Here is a 21,368-nt window from a genome sequence, read left to right as displayed (position 1 = left end):
ATTCGAGAGATGTCGCACAAAAGTCAAGCCAATCTCGTAAGGTGAGACCTAACGTGAATAAATTCTGCGATGAAGGGAGCTTTTTTGTTATTTAATTTTTACGCTCATCATTTTATCCCACGCGAGCTGCAGAAATAGCTGATCTGCTTTTAGCGTCTTAAGCGGCAGGAATTTGATCAGCTCATCATATAGTGTCCCAGTGGCACACTAGAGTACCTGGAGATAATGTCAGGTGTGCTGTGAAAAATGATCCAATTTCACTTAATTTGAAAATAAATAAAATAAATTACACACACACGCACACACACACACACACACACACACACACACACATATAAATATATATATATAGATGACTTAGTCGGAGCGACAAACCCTGGATGTGGGTGACTTCCTGTGTTGACAGGATGTGGCACAGTTCCCCACAGGGATCAAAGGAGGTCTTTGAAACTTTATGGAACGCGCTCTGCATTGTGTCGGATGGATTTTACGCTTCAATCTGGCGCGAAGACTTTTGGAAGAACGTTTGGAAATTCGCACTCAAATCTATGATTTAGAGTCGGCGGCGTGCTCATCGTGATCCAAAAGAGGATCACGAGAAGCACGTAAAATATGAAGAAATCATCAAATTGCTGGAGGAAATTTCTGCACAGCAGGAGTCGGTAGTTTACACTTTGCTCTACAACGTACCGTCTAGTTAGCACTATGAGTAGCAGAACTTCATGAAAGGTGCGTTCTGCTCTTGTTGCTTCGCCTAGCGTAAATGGCGGCTCACACTGATCTCCCGCCTGTTCGCGAGTAGACTTCGGAGAAACGTTGATGACAGATTTCTCTATTGACTCCGCATCAAGATGCGGCAACAGCAGGGACGGAAGTCTTTAAAAAAGTGCATCGTTGCTATGGACGAGCGTCTGGTCGCTTTCAAAATCGCCGGGCTGAAATCTGCGAAAAGAAGAAGAAAAAGAAGTGAAAAACAGAAAAAGGGAAAAAAAAAAGAAGAGACGTCTACTTCCCGGTCACCCGCTACAAAGGCGGCAGGTATAATTAAGTGTGGATGAGTGACGCGCACCTGGCGAAAGACGATAAGACTCAGGTGCTCGGCAGAGGGCCGCTGACCTGCCGGGGGGCTTTGTAGAGCTCGCGGATGTGTGTGTGTGTGTGTGTGTGTGTGTGGAGGGGTGGGAGGTAGGTCTGTTGGAATGACTGCAGGAGACATTTCAATACACAGGCCTTGACATATTGCTCCGGCCCAGCGGCGCACTTCCCACAGCCTACTCTCACTCTCCCTTTTCTTTTTTCTTTTTTCTTTTTTTCACATTTGTTTTTTGTGTGTGTATGTGTGCGTGTGTTTTTTTTTTTCTCCCAGTCACAGTCTCCTAGCACACCAGCGAGTCAGTGTGAGTCATCTGCCTCCAAACAGCCCATTACCGAGGCTCACTTTGAAGGCAGGGAACAGCATGTGCGCAACGGAGGCACTGGTTGCCGCCGGTTGGCCGAAACTGTTTTCTATTTTTTTTTTTTTTTTTTGCGCGTTTCTTTAGCGCATCCTTGCTAACGTGGCCGTTTCCATCCTAGCGAAGAAGACGTTGCTGCCGCACCCACTCGCATCAACCGTCGCTCCCACTTGGCTGGCTGGCTGGCTCTCTCGCTCTCCCTTTGTGTTATGATTTATTATTCATCGGCACATTTGGCCGGGCGGCAGTAATTGCGGCATGCAGCAGCAGCAGCAGCAGCAGCGGCTGCATCTGATGGGGCGCAAATGAAAAAATAAATCTAGGTGGCGCGGCCCCCATTTGAACGTTTGACATTTACTGATGAGGCAATTAAGAGAGCAAACACAACAACCTGCGCGGCCGCAAAATGGCAAGGTGGAGCGCACATTTTCCCATCGTGCAGAGAAACACTGACACGTCTGAATGCATCTGCATGTTTAATGGATTTCGTTTCGACCGTCTCGAGGCGTAAAAGCGCAGGCGAAACGCCACCGGCTGCACAACATTGAGTCGTTGAGGCCACTCGGCTTCTGTTCTTGCTTAGATGCTCTTTTTAAAAAAAAACAAACAAACAAACAACAACAACAACAACAAAAAAAAAACGTCACTGGCCACTTTTACTAGGTTAATTGTTCAACTGCCTGTCAACAGCACAAATTTAGCAGTGTAGATTCTTTATTTGGGAACCATTACCGGCGATGTTTATGAATGTGTGTATCTGTATGCGACACACAATTGTGTTTTCTTTAAAAAAAAAAAACACAGACCACAAGAACCACAACACAGACAATTATCAAAATCACGCTGTCGCTCTTTATTCCAACATCTGTCCTTTTCACTGCAGTTTCTGCATTTTTGTTTGCATTGTAGAGAATTAACTTAACCTTTGTAAGTTACAGAAATGATATGATTGGGTATTGTAATTATTATTATTATTATTACTCTTATCATTATTGTTGTTGTCGTCATTTTTGTCGGTATCCTTTTTTTCATATCTTTGCTATTCTTTCCTTTTACGCATCAGTGAAGATGGATAATTTGCCTTTGTTGATGCGTTGTCTGAGTCTCCTCTGTTTTGAAGCCTCTCTGACAATCAAAGAGACGTATTTGCTTCGAATATAAATGCAAATGACTGCTTCTCTCAAAGCCGCCACCTCACGTTGGCCACCTGTACAGCACTTCTCCCACTCAGTTAATAAAGAAGTCTCTTTGACAGAGATGGAAGGCGGCGCTCGCTGCCCTCCACCTTTCACCCCCCCCCTCCCCCCGTCATTATTGAAAGCAAACTCTGGATGTGTGTTTTATGAAGGAAAATATATTCGCCTGTCCCCACGTGGCCATGCTTGATGCCTGACATCGTCCGAGGCTCAGCGAAGGAGGAGGTCGGTGTTTGGTGGCAGGCAGCAGCGTTGCAGCACAGAGGCACGGAGGAAAAAACCCCATCACATTTACTGTTGACGTGTACGTAAATGTAACTTCTGTGTTTTTTAACACGTTTATGTGATTAAAAAAAAATTCTACTTTTTTTTAAGAAAGGGGAATTGGTTGGTCCTATTTTTTGCTCACTGCGACACACCCATGAAAATTAAACTATTTTTTCCTACCAAAGACCTTCAATCTGCCACCTCAGTCTGTCTGTTCTCAATTTATAGAAACGAGCAGTGTGTGACCACCCTGAAGTTGTGGCTGCTGGCTGTGTAGAGGTTGACCCTGGAAACTGGGGTTTTTGCAGGTATTCATTTGCACAAAAATAATTTTACTTTTGTTTCTTACTGCGCTGTTTTTTTTTTTTTTTTTTAGAAAGACAAAAACTAGTTCCAACAACATTAAATTTTGCTTCACATGAGTAAAAAAAAAACCCTGAACACTGATTTAGTTTTAACAGTTTTGCTGGAAGGTGGGACTCTGAGTGGGACTTGCGTTTAAAGCAGTGCGTCAAATGACGGCTTGTTGTTGCTATTTGGCCCAAAGCGGATCTAAAAACCCACTGCCTGCCAAGTATTTTGTTATTGAACTGACCTCCCTTCCCAAAGACAACAGGCTCTTTCACCATATGGGATTGTGAAATAAATCCAACAGAATGGGGGAAACAGTGAGGTTTCCAAGCCAATCCAAGACCATGCGGCAGGTCGAAGGCAGGGGGAGAACCTTCATCCACCTGGTGAAGAACCACAACACCAAAGAGGACCACTATTGATAATATTGCCATGAATGCACCATCATTCATCTCCAAATGTCTGCAATGTCGTCAAGAATGATGCTCTCCTTTAGTCCATCCATCCATCCATCCATCCATCCATCCCCTCCTCCACTCCCTCCTCGCAGGCTGCCGGGAAGGCATCAGCCTCATAACACCTTGCCTATCCCTCCTTCCATTCCTCCCCTGAACGCACCAGCCAGTCTTCTCCGCTGGCTCCGCCCCCGCCCCCTCGAACACTCAGATGTGGATGAGAGAGAAACGGACTGGAGAAAGGGCCAGCAAACGGCAGCAAGCAGCAGCAGCAGCAGCAGCAGCAGCAACAGTGCGACGTACAACCCGCACACACAAACACGCGCGTGCACACACAAAGCGCTTTGCTCGGCTTCGGCTCGGCGCGCTGCCTCCCTGGCTCCGCAGCCGCTGCCGGGTTGCCGGGTGCTGGGGTGCCGGTTGCTGGTGGTGCCGCTGGTGGACTGGCTGTGCGACACGGTGCACGGTGAGCGGAATGGACCGGCGGACTGCAGCGGCAGCGGCGGCGGCAGCAGCAGCAGCAGCGGCGGCGGCGGCGGCGGCGGCATCCAGCGAGGAGCGACACAGCGTGTAGGTACGGCGGCTTTTGTTCGCGTTCCGCAGCGTTTTCCACGCCGAGCGCTTTGTGCACGGCTGCACAAAAAAAAAGGGGGGGTAGGGGTGTGTGTGTGTGTGTGTGTGTGTGTGTGTGTGTGTGTGTGTGTGTGTGTGTGTGGATGGAGCGCATTGCATGGCATTGCATTTCGTGCACGGGCAATAAAACAACAACAACAAAACGCAAAAAGACATGGAATGGAGGCGCCGTCTAGGCCAAACTTGGGGGGGGGGGGGCTTTGTTGTTCGGTTACTTTCACTGGTGGCTGGTGGACGCGCCTCCTGTTTTTAGTGACAACAGATGCCGCTGCTGTGTTGACACATTTTTTTTTTCTTTGCAAATGTCAAACGGGTCAGCCCCCCCTACCCCCCACCCTTTTTTTTTTTTTTTTTTCCTGGAGGGAGTGAATCCACTCACCTTCCAGCCCCCCCTTTAAACCCTCGAGTCCATTCACGGCTCTGCCAGTGCAGCCAACCAGGCCTGCACATGATGCTGATGATGAGGAGGAGGAGGAGGAGGAGGAGGAGAAGATAGTGGTGGAGCTTTCATTCATTTATTTATTTATTTATTTATTTATTAATGCTTTCCTCCACATTGTGCCATGAGGCAGTGAGGTGCGCACGGTGCCACCTCCATCACGGCAGGCAGCCAGGCCGGTGGAACGAGCGGGCACCTTCAACCTCCACGGAGTGAGAATCCTCTCCAGTTCTTTCTTTCTGGTCTCATTCTCCAGTTTGTTTTTCTCTTCCTGCTTCATCACGGCTGTCACTCACTCGCTACAGGGCCTTTTTTTTTTTTTTTTTTCCTCTCGTGTTTGATGTCGCGTCACGTGCGTTTCCACAGTGCGTTTCCACTTCTCCAAATACCAGAAAGCTTTTTTTGCTTGGAGTAAGAATTGCGAAGAATTGCGAGAATTGAGTTTAATTGCTCCCCCTCCCCGCCCCCCCCCGCCCTCCCCTCCTGACAAAAGGTCTCAGGAAATCATCCCAAAAGTGTCCTCTTCCGCTTTTACAGCGCGTCCCTCCCCGTTGGCGTGAGGGTGTTTTTTTTTTGAGGCCTGAAAGACGTGATGGGCACATCCAGGTGTCGAGGGTCATAAAGTGTGTGTGTGTGTGCGTGTGTGTGTGTGTGTGTGTGTGTGTGTGGGGGGGGTGTTTGAATGGCTGCGTAGGTCTTTGAAATGGCCGGCGCTGTCTGATGTCGTCGGCGCGATGTGAAAGTGTCGCTGTCGCCTTTGAGAAAAGTGCTGAAGGGTTTTGGTATGTCACCACACACACGCTCACACCCACACACACGCTCACACCCACACACCCACAGACACACATACAGACACAAACACACACACACGCACACACACACACACACACACACACACACACACACAAGAGCACTCGACTGCAGTCCAGTGCAATCAGAGAAGTCAGTTTGCTCCTTGTCATCATTTCTCTCCTCGCAGCTTCAACGATGCGGGATGAGTAAAAAAAACAACCCAAAAAACGCGCCGCCTCTCCAGGTTATTGTGACATTGCGTTCAGGAAAATTTTGTTTCATGTGCTCAGCCGCTTAGATAATGGTATTCTCTCTCTGTTTTTTTTAGTTTTCTTGGCTGTGCAGCGAGGATGAAAGTTGCCTTCACAGGACAGCGTTTCTCCTTCCCTCCACCTGAGCCGAGCTGCAGAGTCGCACATTGCGAGAAGCTAAAGATAAATAATAGATATTTTTCGGTTCCTTGTACAGTGAATGGCACGCAGTCGTGGCTGCCCGCTCCAACAATGTATTATGGATGTGCAGATGGATGCCTGATAAGTGCAAGTGGCCGCCTCCGCCTCCGCCGTGCGAAAGAAGGTTGCGGCCGCCACAACATCTGCGTTAATGCTTCTCACGTCCTAATTAGTGCTACACACTGGCTCGCACCTTTTTCTTTCTTTTTTCTTTTTTAAAAAAAAAAAAAAAAAAGCAAGATGTTCAGTCTATGGTTTTAAAGTGACCTAATTCAGTAATTTGTCATGGTTTCTGAGTGCACGTATGCGCGTTGATGCAAGAGCCTCTCTGTAATTTCAATCCACGGCTGATGAGGTGAATAGTGATGGGTGGCAGTGGTTCACACTCGGCAGACTGGCACATGCACTGATTGTTATGCGGCCGCTGGTGCAGAGCAGGGATGCGCGGCTCTTATGCTCATTCGACTTGGGCAGCACTTCAAGTGTCGAAGCGACCAAGAAGAAGAAGAAGAGGGAGAGCTCCTTGGCTGCCGTGGGCCGCAGTGTCTGAGCGTGCAACACGGCTTTTGTCTCGGCGGCTGAATATTTCTCGTCCCAAACGGGACGACCGCTGTGCAGCACCGCAGGGCACAGGTGTGGAGGAGCGCGCTCTCCCCTGTGTGCACAGCAGCAGCACCATATATGCTCCTCTTCCATGCTGCATTGCCTAATCACCGTGAACCGGCAGCAGCTTCCCACATAAACAAGTGTCCACGCAGTGGTTTTTGTTGCTGTTGTTGTTGTTGTTGTTGTTGTTGTTGCGTTTGCATTTTGCATTAGAGCTAAAGAACCAACCCCCCCACCCCCAAGCGTTACAGCAATAGTTGGTTATAAATTATTTCAAAAACAACCTGACATAGGAATAAAAAGAACACTTAATATGATGGATCGTAAAATAAAACCCTAATTTGATTGGCGTACATTGTGGTACATTTTTAATTTCATTCTTAATTTTTGTTTTTTAATCTTCACCGTCTCAGTTAATCACATTCGGGTTCTCGTGTGGAGTAAACATAGGGATGAATAAACAAAAGCAGATTTGGAAGGCTCTTTATTGGTATCCAGTCTGTCGGCAATGGCCAATGTTGTAATAAAGAAAAAAAACAAAACCCAGAGAAAAACACCATGCCAGTCAGTGTGAAGTGATGGACTGTTGGCACCGAGGAAGATGCTGCTAATCTAAAAATAATAAGCGAGTGATGAATGTATAATTGATATCAGTGATGACCCACTAACAGAGTTAAAGATCTCTCGATGATTATCGCAGCATAGGACGAGGAAAGCAGTGATTAATACGACAAAAACGTGAATTCCTTCAAGGCGCTTTTAATTGAATTCCTTCGCTCATATCCGCTAAATAAAGACACAAAGCACAAACAAATGATTGGCTCTCCGAGTGGCTGACCTCGAAGGTGTAAGTGGAAAAATTAGTCAGATTAATGGCAGATTTCTTTCCCATTTTTCTGCCAGAGGCTCCGGGCTTTTTGTGTTGCGCAGGAGTCGATTATTTTTTTCGGCAGCGGTGCGGTTTTTAATATTGCACAATTTGTGCTTTGGTACTCAGGTCGTTCATTGATTCACCCATAAGGTGACCCCGAGATTAATGTTTCAACTGTTGGTGTTTACTGAAAGTGACTCCTGATGAGTGAGCCATTTATATCTTTAAATGGTGGATGAATATGTTTGAACTTGCAACTTTCAAATGGGATACTGATTTTAAAAATGTACAGACACGTGTTAGAAAACAGATTGGTACGAAAAAAAACATCCACAGAACCTTTAGAAAGGAGAAGGACAAAAATCTGCATTTTCCTGAAATAAAAAAAATACTATGGGAAAAGAATATTGTCCAAAAATGTAATCAGGAGGACCAACGTCTTCATGATGCGTACATTTGAGAGCGTTAGCTGCCAAACCAATTGGGACCTCTGTGCCAATGGCAAAACCGCGCTGATATCGGGTGTTGTCTAGGTGTTGACATTGACACCAGTAGCTCACATGTTGCCTGGTTTTGGGTTACCTAGAGAAATGACTCGGGGGAACGTACAGGTTCATTTTGTTGTCCATCTCAAATGGCAAGGAGCAAGACAAGGCTGACATTAGCGTAAGAGCTAAGACAAGAGCTTGGCAAAAATGTCTGACTGCACATTGCAATCCAAACAAAGCACACGACAACTAGCATCATCCAAGTCCTCACAATCTCAACAGAAGTTGCGACTGTGAGGACAAAACTAGAGGAGATAATGGGTTAATTCCTTAACTAGCCACGTTGCCAGGAGATACACACCCAAGCTAGATTCCTATGGATACTACACCGCAAAAGATTCCGGGCCCGACATCCCATCTGTTTTTATTACTGTCTTATTGCGTCAACCTGGGAACCGGCAGAGCGGACGAGCGAGAGCTTCACCTGCGGACTCGGTCAACGTTGTCCACATCACCTACAGTCATCTTCTCAGGACGATGCGATCGTGCGTCTGCTTGCGCGCAGTTCATAGTTATTATTTTCAAACATGCAGCTTTCAAAGAGTAGTGTAGTTGCACAGTGTCACATCTTCCAGTCAGCTGGTCTCTCTGATCCCGGCTGCTGAAAGAGCCGTGGTGACTGTGGTGCCCGCACATCAGTCAGCCCTCGTGGGCAGCGCGGCTTTAATTACGGGGTGTCTACTGAATGCAACTGCCTTCGCCCGGCGCAATGACGCTGACGCAAGACGATGAGCTGGATTCGCATAGAGCAGGCGTGGGCAAGCTACTGCCCGGGGGCCATGTGCTTCCCGTTAAGCTTTTTCATCCGACCCATTGAAGAAACAGTAAGTGATTCATAAAATAGCTGTATTTCATAAATATTTTGGTGTTTTAAGAGTCACTTCAATAAAGAGATAAACACAATGGGGCTTCAAAGACAGATATTTTGTTGTACCGCTTTTGTTCATTTTCAATAGACATTAAAGCAACATGATATATTTTTTTCTCCTATGAGTTGGGTCACCAAAACACTCCATCCATCTGCTCCTGCTCCGGCCCCTCTGTTAAAGTTTACAACCCTTCGTGGCCCACCAGTCAAAAAGGTTTGCCCACCCCTGGTACAGAGGGAACCAGAGCTGTAGAAAATTGGCCGGCTCACAGTTGGTCCACAAATACAGAGCCAATGGGAGGTTGATGAATTTGCGTTGTTTCTGATGCTGAGCTCTGAGAATTTTAGCACGGAATGTTTTGTTTCCCCTTCCAATGGAGGATTCTCTGTTTGTCGCAACCAGTAGCTCTCAGCCGCCGTCCTTCTCGTTTTTAAATGCGCACTATTGATCAAAAATAGTGTTAACGTGGCCTCGTGCTGCGCGCTGGACTATTGATTGTTTGTATCAGCTTTTTTCAGCAGTATTGTTGTTGTTGACTGGAACATGTATCAGCGAACGTCCAATCACGTGAAAGCGGGCTGCAAAGCTGAAATGTCCGATAAACAATCGCTAACGCTGTCCCGTGTCTCATCTGCCTGTGATTAAAATGTGCCGAGTTAGTTGCTTGGAATACATCACTCTGGCGGCGGACGCCAGCATTACTTCACACTCTCTTGGGATGCGTCGTAAAAAATGGCATCCAGTGAAGTTTGGGAAGTTACAGTCCTTCCACCCTGGAAAAAGCAGCGCAAAGCAATTTTTTTTTTTTACTTCTCGTGTACTTTCCACTCGGACGCACTGAAAACACAAAGTGCAGTGGCACATGGTTTACAGTCGAGCCCTGAGCCCTTTCCCAGGCTGTGCATGTGCTGGTTTAGCACAACATGGACGGGAAGAAGGAGAAGGAGGAGGAGGCGGAGGCGGAGGAGGAGGTGGAGGGACAACGTGGGCCGTGCAGTTCCAGGTGTAATTACATATGAGCGTTAACTGGCCAGAGCGGCAGTTATCTGAGCTCAGGCCTCTGAAATGAAAGGATCAGAGAGGCTCGGCGGAGGCCAGCTGTGCCCCTCACTCCTGGACCTCGCATCATGGGAAACACATGGCCCTGCGTGGCTAATAACTGTCTTTGCAGGATTGTAAACTTCTCCTCTTCCTCCTCCCTCCCTCCCTCCAGCCTGCCAGACGACATGTCTCAGTTTCGGACAAAGGCGATGTCGGACGTTCCGAGAAGCTCATTGTAGGGGCTGCATTCATAGTTGTAGCTATAAGTCTCTGATGAGCCGCTAATCCAAGTCTGTGTTTAGAAGCCAGTGTCCAGAGTTCAGCCAGATTATAGGGAGGTTAAGCCGCCTGAAAGTGGCTATAGAGCCGTAGATTAGCAGGGGCTTGTTCTGCGCTCAGTCAAACGTCAACATATTTTTTTTTCACCGGCCCTACAGCGCAGCGACCAGCATATTGTCAACACGTCCCGCATTGTGCCAAAATCACTTTGCCAATCTTTTCTAACCAGATTATGCCTCCAGCCTGCCAGCGAGCTCCTCAGAAATGAGGATTCACTCGCCTGCCCCACTGTTCAGGACTGCTCAAACAGAAATCAACCCTTTATGATGTCATAAAGGGCCACTTTAGTGACACTACCTCCTGTCAGCATGTTGGTTTCCACCCTTTTGCAGCCGCCTCCCCCCCCCCTTTCAAAGTCCAGCAGAGTGTCAGGTTTAGCGGGAAGCTAGCGCTAAACATTGCTACCGAAAGATGCTAAGCTAATAAGCTAATAATTAGACCTCTTCACTCCAAGCTTTCGCTCACTTCACTTTTGCCTTTTTTCTGCTATGTTAACTCTTAGCGTCGCGGCGTAATGTACCTCCCGGTTCTCTCCGCCTCTTTTCTTCCGTCTGTTCTAAACACGGGGCGAGGAGGCAACTTGAATAGCTGCTAAATTTATCTCCACTTTCAGGAGCGGCTGGGCCGCGACAATTTTCTGAGAGGACGACTCTCTGCATGCATTGTTAGTGCCTGCCTGCGCGCCTGCTGCTCCAGCAGCAGAAGAAGAACAGAGCGTGAAATGAGCTCTGCTGTGGACTTCCTCTGCTCTCGCACATCAGCCGGTCGGCCGGTCGCTCGGCCCGCCTGCTGCGGACGTCGCTGCTCCTTTGCCTGTATTTATGGGCCATAATGCGAGGCAGCCTGGGCTGTATTTCCTTCACGGGACCTTGTTTGCTGGCAGGCCCCATTCAAGTGGACTCGGTGCGGCAGAGGAAACCTGTCATCAATATCAAACCCCACCCTCACCCTCCACCCACCACTGTCTGGTGTGATTTATCCGGCCGGTGTGTGTTGGGAAGGTCGGGATGATTCCGCTCCCCCTCGGCCAGGTGCGCCCGGTGTCCTCTCTTTCCCTAAAGCGGAGGTCGCCCTTCAAACACGATTCTGCTCTTTTTCTCGCCGAGAGCTGTCGGATTTGCGCTTTAAAAGAAAAGAGAGACACGGAGGGAAAAAAAGAGAAAGGCATCGAGCGGCCGTTGATGGATGATGACTTTCGCCCGTCCGTTACTCACCCTGAGCGAGTCAGAGGCTTGTTTTCTCCAGAGGCGCCCTGTCAATAGCGGCGCTTTTAAATGAAACACGTCCTCCGAGCCGCTAATTACAAGGCGCGTGAACGTTGTTTTTCTTTTGTTTTTTTTTACAAGGTGCTCCGGTGGAAGGAGACGGGCTAATTGGTGGCAGTGCGACGTCTTGGTCCAGGCTTGTGCGTGTGTGTGACATCACTGAAGTACTGTTGTACATCTGTTTGTGTTCTGCCTAATAAGGAGTCATTAGCGTAATTGTCTTTTCCCCCTTTCCCTCACGCTTCTTCTAGCAGAGAGATGGAAAAAAATGAACCGCAAATACTTTGTTACTGTACTTAAGTAGACGTTTCAGGTATCTGTACTTTACTTTTTTTTGACAGCTTCTTACTTTGATTCCCTACATTCTTACAATCACAACTTTTTGCTATTTTCAAAATTATCAACCAATGTACTGTTTTATTATGGCAACAAAACAAAACATTTGTACTTTTTACTAAAGTACGTTTTAGAACCTGTACTTTCTTACTTTTACTTGAATAAAGAAGTTGAATCACAGTATTTTTTTTTTTATATAGGTGTCCATACTTTCACTTCAGTACAGAACGTGAACACTTTTGCCACCTCGGTCTATCAGTTGTCTGACTTTCAGAGTGACGTCGTGAAGCAGGGCTTTCGTTTTCTGGCTTGTGCTATTTAACTTCTGATTTCAAGCCTCTGATTTTTCAACTTCTAATGCGAGTTGGTAATTAAAATCAACAGCCCCGTTCTTCTGATTGTGCATCTTGTTCCTTTCCTTTCTTCTGTGCTGTTACAGCTAACACGGAAATGTCACTGTGCTCCTCTGCGCATCGTCACAAGATTGTGTAATTTCACGGCTTGGCCACTATTTAACTTTTGGCTCGAAAGTCTGGCTAATTTCCTGGCTGGCTCAGTCCGAAGAGGCCTGACCGGGCTCGGAAAAAACGCGTAGCGTGCATTTGACATTGCTAGCGCTGGGACAATCGAGGTGATAAAGGGTGCAATGATTTACATGCGATGTGTTTGGCAACAATCGTGTTGTGCACTCAGCGTTGTTTGTTTTGTTTTGCAGACGTTGTGGTTGCAACAGTCATTAAGGAAGTGGCTAACTGTAGCGGCTTACTGCTGCTGACTGCTGCGACTGACTCGATGTCTTAGCACTGTTTTGAGATAAAGTCACAGTCCCAGCAGTCCCAGTTTATGCCTCAATTGGTTCACTTCCTGGCCTATGGACGTGGGTATTGGCTCTGCCGCTCCCTCCGTTTACTCCTGAGACAAAACGGTTTTTGATGTTGGTTGGCCAGAGCACGATTTATTTTTTTTAATTTTAGCTTTTTTCCATCCAACAGATAGACTCTGACAGGTGCGTGAGAGACTCCGATGTGCTCATTTTCAGCTTTCGGACTAATGTGCGCCTTTGCAAAAAATAGCCCCGTTTTTTTTTTTTTTTTTGTGCATGTTTTTTTTCTCCCTTCTGCTGGTGTAATCTGTGCCGTGGTTGGACAGGGTAGCGGGAGATGGGACAGAAGTAATCTGCCTCAGCGGAATCAGTCTCTAATGGAGTTAGTACTTTTCTGGGCCGACCTCGCCGGACCTGGTGGAGCAGCTTGGCAGCGTGCGGCCGTCCTTCGCAAGTCTGATCCCGCTACCCCCGGGAGAGAAGAGAGAAAGATAATAGATCTGGCTGGCTTCCCCTCTCCCTCCGTTCTAGGCAACTTGTTAATGGAGTTTCAGTCGTTTGTGTGTGTGTGTGTGTGTGTGTGTGTGTGCGCGCGCGTCGTGCAGAAGGGAGGCGGTTTCTCTATTTATTCGTTCTGACATGCAAATGGAGCATTTTTCCCCCTTTCTCCATTGGATGCTGCCAAGGAGAAAACTGCAACTTGCCACAGAACAGTTTGTGCGAGGCTGCTTTTTTTTTGTCGTCGTCGTCATCTTTTTCATTAAGCAGAACAAGGCGGCAGAAATCCACACAAACGACACAATCCCGCCTTCTTCAACTCGTGCGGCTGCCCAGACGTCTACTCTGAAATCTAACCGCATCCGCCTTGCCGCCCACTAATAGATGTTTTTTTTCACTCCTCTGTCTTTGGTCACGGCCGGTCACCATCACCGTGACCAATCGGCTTCCCTCTGAGGAGGTGAGGAGGCGGCTGCGAGTGAGCAGTGACTGGGGAAGCTGCACAGAATGAAGAAGATTTGTCAAGATTTCCTGCCCTTCCCGCTGTCGATGTCAGTAGTTTGGCAGGATTGGACGACGCGTTGAAAATAAAAACATGGAAACGTTTCTCTCGCTGGGCGCCATTGTTTTCTCTTAACTCCAGTTTTGCTCCAGCAGCCACTGGCCCGTTTAACGCGTGGCTGATTGGATCCCACCGGTCCACTCCCTCCCGACAGATCGTCCTCCCAGTTACCTTCCAACATTGGCTCTTTGTCAGTTGACCAAGCGGAGAAACCTCCGAAAGATGAAAACAAAGGTTCCATCTGGCGTGACTTTTTTTGTTTATTAGCACCCAAAACACGAAATTAAAATTGAGCAGGTTTTCTGTGTGTATGTCAACAAAAGGCCGATTGAGTGACTGCGGCAGATCTGGAGGCTTTCACCGTGCGGGACGTCCCGCTGAGCGGCTCTTGGCTGCTCAGCGGAATCGACTCCTAACTTATTCAGAAGCATCTACATCACAGCCAAGGGTGAAATCGACAGTGGCTGAGTAGAAAGGGAACCTGCTGGCCACGTTTGATCGCCACTCGTGATCGGCATCAGAAACCACCCCAATAAAACCTCGAGCGGCGCTGCTTCTCGCTCCGGCCTGCAGCGCCTTCAAGCCCTCGCAAGCTGATTTGTAGTCAGGCAGAACAAGGCATGCCTGCCCGTTTGTGTGTGTGTGTGAGTGTGTGTGTGTTTTCTTTTTGTTTAAGTGGCCTCCTCCTCGTCTATTCAGCCCTTTTTTTCTGTTGAGGAGGAGGCGGAGGAGGAGGAGGAGGAGAGGGGGAGGTGGAGGTGGGGAAGGAACCGAAAGTTAACCTCAGTTCCTCTGAGCTTCCTGGCCCCGGTTCAGCTCCTGTTGTTCAACTGCTCATCTGCGTGCGCGCCTGCAGTCATGCGATAACATGCTCCAGTGTGCTGTGTGATAGGCAGGCAGTCGGATGGCCGGAATGAGCAGCATCCAGGTGCCTCCTCAGCTCCACATGCTAAGTGCCAGCGCTGGGGAACAGGTTTTTTTTTTTTCCTTCTCGTCATGAGTGGAGAATTAGGATCATCGTCAGCGTCAGGTGTTGCTGGTGAGAACTAATTCATTTATAATAATTTATTGATTCTTTTTTTGTTATTTGCAAGTGTTGGAAAACGGTCTGTGTTCTTTCGCCATATAGGAGCAAAAATGTAGCAACAAAATGTTATTTTTTGTGTAGGACAACAAAGCCAATGCAAAATTATTTACACATTTTAAATGTAGTTGTTCTTCCTCCCACAGTCCATAAACATGCTTGTGCGGCCAATTGGAAACTCTGTAATTTGTCCATAGGTGTGAATGTGAGTGCGAATGGTTGTTTGTCTCTATGTGGCCCTGCCATGAACTGGCCACTTGTCCATGGTGTCACCCTACCTTTGGCCTATGACGACTGGGAGAGGCTCCAGCAGACCCCTGTGACTATGTGCTCGGGAAGAAGCGTGTATTGAAAATGGATGGAATGGATGGAGGATTTGTTTTCTGCTATGTTAAATCTTCGCGACTTCCCACCTTGTACATTGGACAAAGAAGCCTGCTGAAGTAATTTTGTTCGGGTGTTCTGCCATTATCATATTTCTTGCTATTGAATTGTTGTCATGCAACAAACAGTGTCACCGTGGCTTTTTGCTGAGCGCAACATTGCACTTTAGACGGAGGAACATGTTTACTTAACAGACAAGTACGGCAAACAAAGCCGGGGCACAGAAGTTCTCTGCAACTACACAAGTTATCTCCTCCAGACAGAGTTCATGTCTCCTAATTTCACTCAAGACGGTATCTGATCCCTTTTTTGGCCTTAAAAGATCTGCTAGCATGGCAGACAGGCGTATAAAAGAAAGAAAGAAAGAAAGAAAGAAAGAGCCGCCGCTGGCTTGATTTGTAGTGCCGCTGTCGTTACGAGCTCATTTGCAGCGACTGGAGCTTGCCGCTGCCCCTTCTCTGCTGGCTGCTCCGTACCGTACGGCTGCTCTTTGAGGTTCGGGGCTATAACGGTGCAGTGGACCCTTCAGAGACGCGGCATAATTACACGGTGTGAAGTCTGGTGTCCTACACCATCATAATCCCCACTGCTTCCAGAGGCTAAAGCGGAGTGGACCTGCAGACGGAGGGTTATTAAGAGGCGAGGCGTGGGGTCCATTTGGTCGGCACGTTCGCTTCCTCCTGGAGCTCAATTACCTCGGCCCGAGAGGGGGACAGGAAAGGTCCGTCTTTACTCTTGACCCCGTCTCATTTTCCATCATCCCATCGGAATTTTCCCAATTTAAAAGAAAGTGACCTCACGTGGCCTTTCCTCTTATTAAATTCGATGTATTTCACACGTCCATTTGGAAACGAGCAGACATAAAACATTTTTTTTAAAAGTAAAAACAAAGCACGTGGTAGGTGATTGGAAGATGCCTCTGTCAGTCACATTTAAAATAGGCCAGTCGGATGTCGGCACTGCTACTCTAGCTGGTTCAGGCTTCCTGTCGTTTTGGTTAGTTAAGCCTTGTCGATAGCTACTACGTCTGACTTCCTAAAGGATGCAGTTATAGTGTGAGCGTAAATAAGCAGGATGGACGTTGTTCATTAATAAGTGGCGGGATTGTTGACTAGTAGACGACAGTCTTGCTGCCTTTTAAGGTTGAAACTGCAGGATTTGCGGAGAACAGGATCAGATCAGCGTCTTCGTTCAGGTGACACGTCTTCTTGCTTTATAACTCCTACTCCTTCAGATTTTGGGGTGCTTTTTTACTTATGAACCTGTGAGTTTGACGCAGTGGGGCCTGACACGCTGTCACTTAAATCCTGCGCGTATCAACGCTGCCACTCATGCGGCAAAAGGGCTCCGTCTCCGCGGCTGCAGCCGCGATGCAGCACTTCAGATGGCGAGATCAGACACTTTTTAGCGGCTTCCCAAACCTCAACCTGGCTTGATGTGTGGCACTGGTTTCACTCACTAGTTTTCCACGACAACTCCGTACCCTCAATGTGGAGGTGCTGATTTATTCCACCCCTTTTTACGTAGGGATTTCAAAAGTCGCAGGCACTCGTCATTATTGTAAATGCACCTGTTGACCGCTTTCCCCTGAGACACGCTGACAGTGCCGTGTCATTTCATCCTCTTACATAACACGATCGTGGCCAAAGTGTTCCGCTGACACGATGACATCTCTCGATGGCACTGCTGCAGTTATCGACCTCAAACTATGTTGTTTATTAAAAATTTTGACCAGGTTTGACTTTTTTTTGTTGCCTTTTACAGTTGACTTTGCCCGCCAACCAAAATGTCACCGCATCTGCTGGTCTCACTTCAGTGAAATTGACTCATAGTTGAACTATTATTTGCCTATGTTTTCTCTGCTGGCAACCTTCTTCCAAGCTGAACTTCATAAAACTCTTAAAAACACAGTTTGGTGCCACTCTTTCCAACAGGACATACATGCGCCTCTGTGTTTTCACGTCTTCCTTTTTTTTTTTTTTTTTTTTTTTTTAGAGTGACACTTACTGTGTTTTTTTTTTCTTTCGTGTGTCTTGCTGAAAATAAGTTCCAAGATAAATGCAGAAGTCTAAAGCACGCTATTGATCGCACGCTTCTCCGTGCATGCCTGGCAGACGCAGGCCTCTTGTTGTTGCCGTTTCCCGCCGTAAGCTCGCTGCGATGTATTGGCTCGCAGTCAGCTCCGGCGGCTGCGAGGTGACTGTTTTATGAGTCTGTGGTCTCAAGTGCTATCTTGTTTGCCTTGGTGTGCTGGGGCAGCAGATTGAAGGTTGCAGACTCAAACAGACCCAACAAACTCATCCGCAAAGCTGGTGACGTCATTGGAGTGAAGCTGGACTCCTTGGAGTCAGTGATGGAGAGGCGTATGCTTCAGAAACTGCGAAGTATTCTGGAAAATACCACCCACCCCCTCCTTCAGTTCCTGGTCCAACACAGAAGCACAAGGACCAGGAGACGTAGACTTCCCAAAGACTGAGCGCCACAGAAGATCTTTTCTTCCTGTGGCAATTAAAGTGTATAATTCCTCATTGTAAAATCACTAATCACTGTCTGCCATATACATCCACATGCTTACATCCAAACATTTTACAGTATCTTATAGTTATACGCTCTTTATTTTTATATCATTTTATTTTAACTGCTAAATTTGCACTTGGGACTATACCAATTTTTTTCTGTCAGCTACTTAATTTTCTATTGTTTTTATTATTTTTACTTAGTTAATTGCATGCTTCTTTCTATATTTTATGTACATTTCTCAAGTTGACTGGAACCCTGTTCCAAAAAGAATTTCCCTCGGGATAAATAAAAGTATTTCTGATTCTGATTCTGATTCTGAATATTAAAGGGGAAATGGCTTTTAAAATGTTCAGACGGAGAACGACTCCACCCCGAGGGCTCAATATTTCATGAGGAAGAAGCCCTACGGTCAGTGTCGTATCTTAGAGAACGTGCGCACTTACACCGGTTCTCCCGTGTTGTGTGCCAAGTGGAAGTAGACGCTGCACCCCCCCCCCCCCCCCCCCCCCCGCCCGAATGACACGCAGTGATAGCGGCCTGATGGGCTGAACTGTTGCTTCACCTGGCGTGTAGTACAGGTACTTCACGACTGTTCTTAAGTTGATTTCTCAGGTATCTGTACTTCACTTGAGTTTGTATTTGTCTGATCATTTACTTTTACTGCCTCCACCTCTATGCAATTGTCTGTGCTTTCTATGTCCTCATATTGGAAAAACATGCAGGTTACTTTTATGTTTAAACTTGTTTAAAAGATACACATTCTGTTCAAAGTAATTCATTCAGGACGGAGACTGAGCGAAGTCCCGAATAGAGCGGAGTACCTCAGCTTTGAGGTCACTGTTCAGTTTTTCAGTGCAGAGAAAATAGAAAAAACAGAACTGAAAGGACCAAAGCTTTTTCATTTTTGCAAAAATAACAGCAAATGCATTGTTTCATTATTGGCAAAAAAAAAAAAAAAAAATGCAAAACAACTTTTTACAAAGCTGTACCTGTACATTCTTACTTGTAGTCCTTGAGTGAAGAAGTTCAATCAGTATTATTATTATTATTATTTTTTTTTTTTACACACAATTAACTGTACTTTTATTTAAGTACAGAATGTGAATACTTTAGCCACCTCTGTCAATACCTCATCCAGCCACAGCCTTTTTGGCACTGTCACACCCCTTTCTTGTTTAGTGCAGCTTGCTTTGGATGAAAAACAACTAAAAGCATAATCCTCATCAGTTCTCCAACTCGTTTGCTTGAGTTGACTTCCCAGCTTTTCTCTCCCCCCTTTTTCCCCCTTGCAAAGCTCCCGTGGCCTCCGCTTTTTCTGTGCCAAGGGCAGAAGCTCCCGTTTCTACAGGAACCTCTTGAAGTTTGGCTGTGATTAAAGAATTCTTAAGTCGCCCCCCTCCTCCCCCACGCTTCCACAGCGGGGTGCGTAAAGTAGACGGAGCACTTCTCAGCGCTCCGCTGTCAGGCTGAATTCCCTTCAGGCTTGTCCAATCACTTACCTGGCAGTCAGACAGTGGCTGGAGTTCAGTGGAGTCACCTCTGGCGACGCCGGTGCCGTTGATGCGCTGAGAATATTACTGCAGGCAGCTGCAGGCAGCAGCAGCAGCAGCGAGGCATGCTGGGGTGTAAACTGTAGTAACATGGAACAACTGAACTGTCACGTTGTGTGTATTTTACCTTCCATGCTGTAACTTATTTTACTGAGTTAGGCTGCCCTGAAGGGACGCAGGGGAAAGTCTTGGACGGATATAAAAGGTACTTTTAAGGCAAACAGTTTCCCCCTTTTTTTTGCTGGGTTATATATTTTAATTTAGTTCAGTCCAGGCCTGTTTTTACTGAACCAACACCAAAGCTGAAGCAAAAACCAAACAACAAGCTGAGCTGAAATATTATTGTTAAATTGAAAATTCTGCTGCCCGTTGGAGAGAATTAAATACTGTTTTTTTTTTTTGGCCCAGTTGCTTTTCTCCTGAGGACGACAATGACCCAGATGACTGGAAACAGTTCACCTTGCATAAATCGCACCACACATCTGGATTGCCTAACCGCCTCCTGTTTTCAGGTTGATTTAACATGCACCTTTACGCTCAGATAACTTGGGTGTTGCAGTGTTTTCACTTTCGACCTGATTGTTTTCAACCACGACCTGGCAAGAATGCCCTCTTCCTCCTCCTTCTCTTCATCCTCCTCCTCCACCGCCTCCTCCTTCCTTCCTGCCAGCCCTCCGTCGACTTTCACAAAGGGGTAAGGTTGTTTTATGCCCGGGCACGCTCACGTTTAACAGTGCATTCCAAGACTGTATGCGGTGACGCACAGGCATTGATTGTAAGTTTTGCTGAAGAGAAAGGAGAAGCAGAAGCAGAAGAAGGAGGAGGAGCAGGAGCAGGAGAAGAAACCGTTCCTGCCCCCTTCCCAGTTCAGTGTGCGTGCACCTTTTTTTTTTCTTTTTTTTTTTTTGTTTATATGCCAACATCGACCATCTGGCCAGCTTCAACATCCACTCTGTGCAAGCTGCGTCTAGCCCTTAAAACCTGAGTGTCAGTTAAGCACTGCAGCTGTGCGCTTCCTTGTTTGTTCACGTGTGTCCACGCAGCAGTTGCTTCTACCTTCCTCCGCTCTGTGCCGCACCTCCCGAGCTGAGCCGACCCGCACAGGGATGGTGAGCCGTACCCCAAGCACAGTGTGGAAACGCCTCAAAATGAACTGTTGCGGAGGCAGAGAGCTGATCCTGACCGGTTTGGAAGCAGTGAGCCAGGAACAAGCACTGAGGGAACCAGGTGTGCCGATCCCGTCCCCGAAACGTTTGTGCAGCGCCGCTCTCGTCTTCAGAAAGTGGGCAACAGGAGGCTGATGAAAAACACACTGCACCTGGTTCACGGCACCGGAAAAATAGTGTGTCACTCTTTCGCTCGGCTGGCCGAAACGATAATAAATGCTTGTTGTTGTCTTTTTTTTTCTTGTTCAACTGTCCGCTGAGTTGCGTTTCTGGGCTTTGAGGCCTGGAGCTGCTGCCCACGTTTGTTTTTGGTCTCCTTTATGAATTTCATGCATTAACAATGCAATCACGCGTCAACTATTAATGAGAAGAGTGAGTCACTGGTGGAGAAGAACACACCGTGTCCAACTTTTGATGATGACACACCATCTTATTTCTCAATTATGTGACGAGTCTCCATTCATGCAGCAGCGGACTGCACGTCCAGATCTCAGTCTGACCGATGGCTTTTACTGTATGAAGCAAAATGTGTGTTTCACACGACGACTCTTGTGGTTGAACTCCACCAGGGCTCCACCCGACTTGTGACTTGTGATAACGTTGGTGCAGTTCCAGCGGTTGGCCTCCGTCACGTCATTGTAGTGAACGATCCTCTTAGGGCGTTACGTTAACGATCACCTTGAGTCTCACAGTCGTTTTTATTAGACAAGAATATCCGCACAACTTAAGTCCACACAAAGCACAAAACAGCAACAACTCTGTTCGACCGGTGTTAACAAGCGAGCCGCGTTTAAAAATCGCTATACGGAGTGAAACTTAGAAAACTTGCGAGCCGGAAACACCGCCTCTTAAGTTTCGCTGCTAGCG

At 47.2% G+C, this 21,368-nt stretch overlaps 1 protein-coding gene and 1 long non-coding RNA gene across 6 annotated transcripts in view; both read left to right on the top strand.

Moving 5' to 3' along the window:
- The window catches only part of st6gal2a (ST6 beta-galactosamide alpha-2,6-sialyltranferase 2a), a 67,690-nt gene that overhangs the window by 15,197 nt on the left and 31,125 nt on the right, over positions 1 to 21,368 (top strand). Inside the window, exon 1 of one of the 5 annotated variants that reach the window (XM_076040378.1) lies at positions 3,021 to 4,293. The exons of 2 other annotated variants lie outside the window; for them this stretch is intronic. The gene's annotated coding sequence lies outside the window, so the exon portion shown is untranslated. Of the gene's footprint in view, positions 1 to 3,020; positions 4,298 to 14,782; positions 14,837 to 21,368 lie in introns of those variants that run through there. 2 more of the 5 variants (XM_076040376.1, XM_076040380.1) reach the window with 2 other exon arrangements.
- On the top strand, positions 5,655 to 6,249 carry LOC142897585 (uncharacterized). The gene is made up of 2 exons (XR_012928465.1): positions 5,655 to 5,831; positions 5,933 to 6,249. It is a non-coding gene; the product is annotated as an uncharacterized LOC142897585 (long non-coding RNA).

The sequence above is a fragment of the Nelusetta ayraudi genome, unplaced genomic scaffold (assembly GCF_046127955.1).
Source record: "Nelusetta ayraudi isolate G7.1 ecotype Tasmania unplaced genomic scaffold, CSIRO-AGI_Nayr_v1 ptg000060l, whole genome shotgun sequence".
Taxonomy (NCBI): Eukaryota; Metazoa; Chordata; class Actinopteri; order Tetraodontiformes; family Monacanthidae; genus Nelusetta; species Nelusetta ayraudi.
The sequence above is the reverse complement of the archived record's forward strand: the minus strand, read 5'-3'. Positions and strand labels throughout refer to the sequence as shown.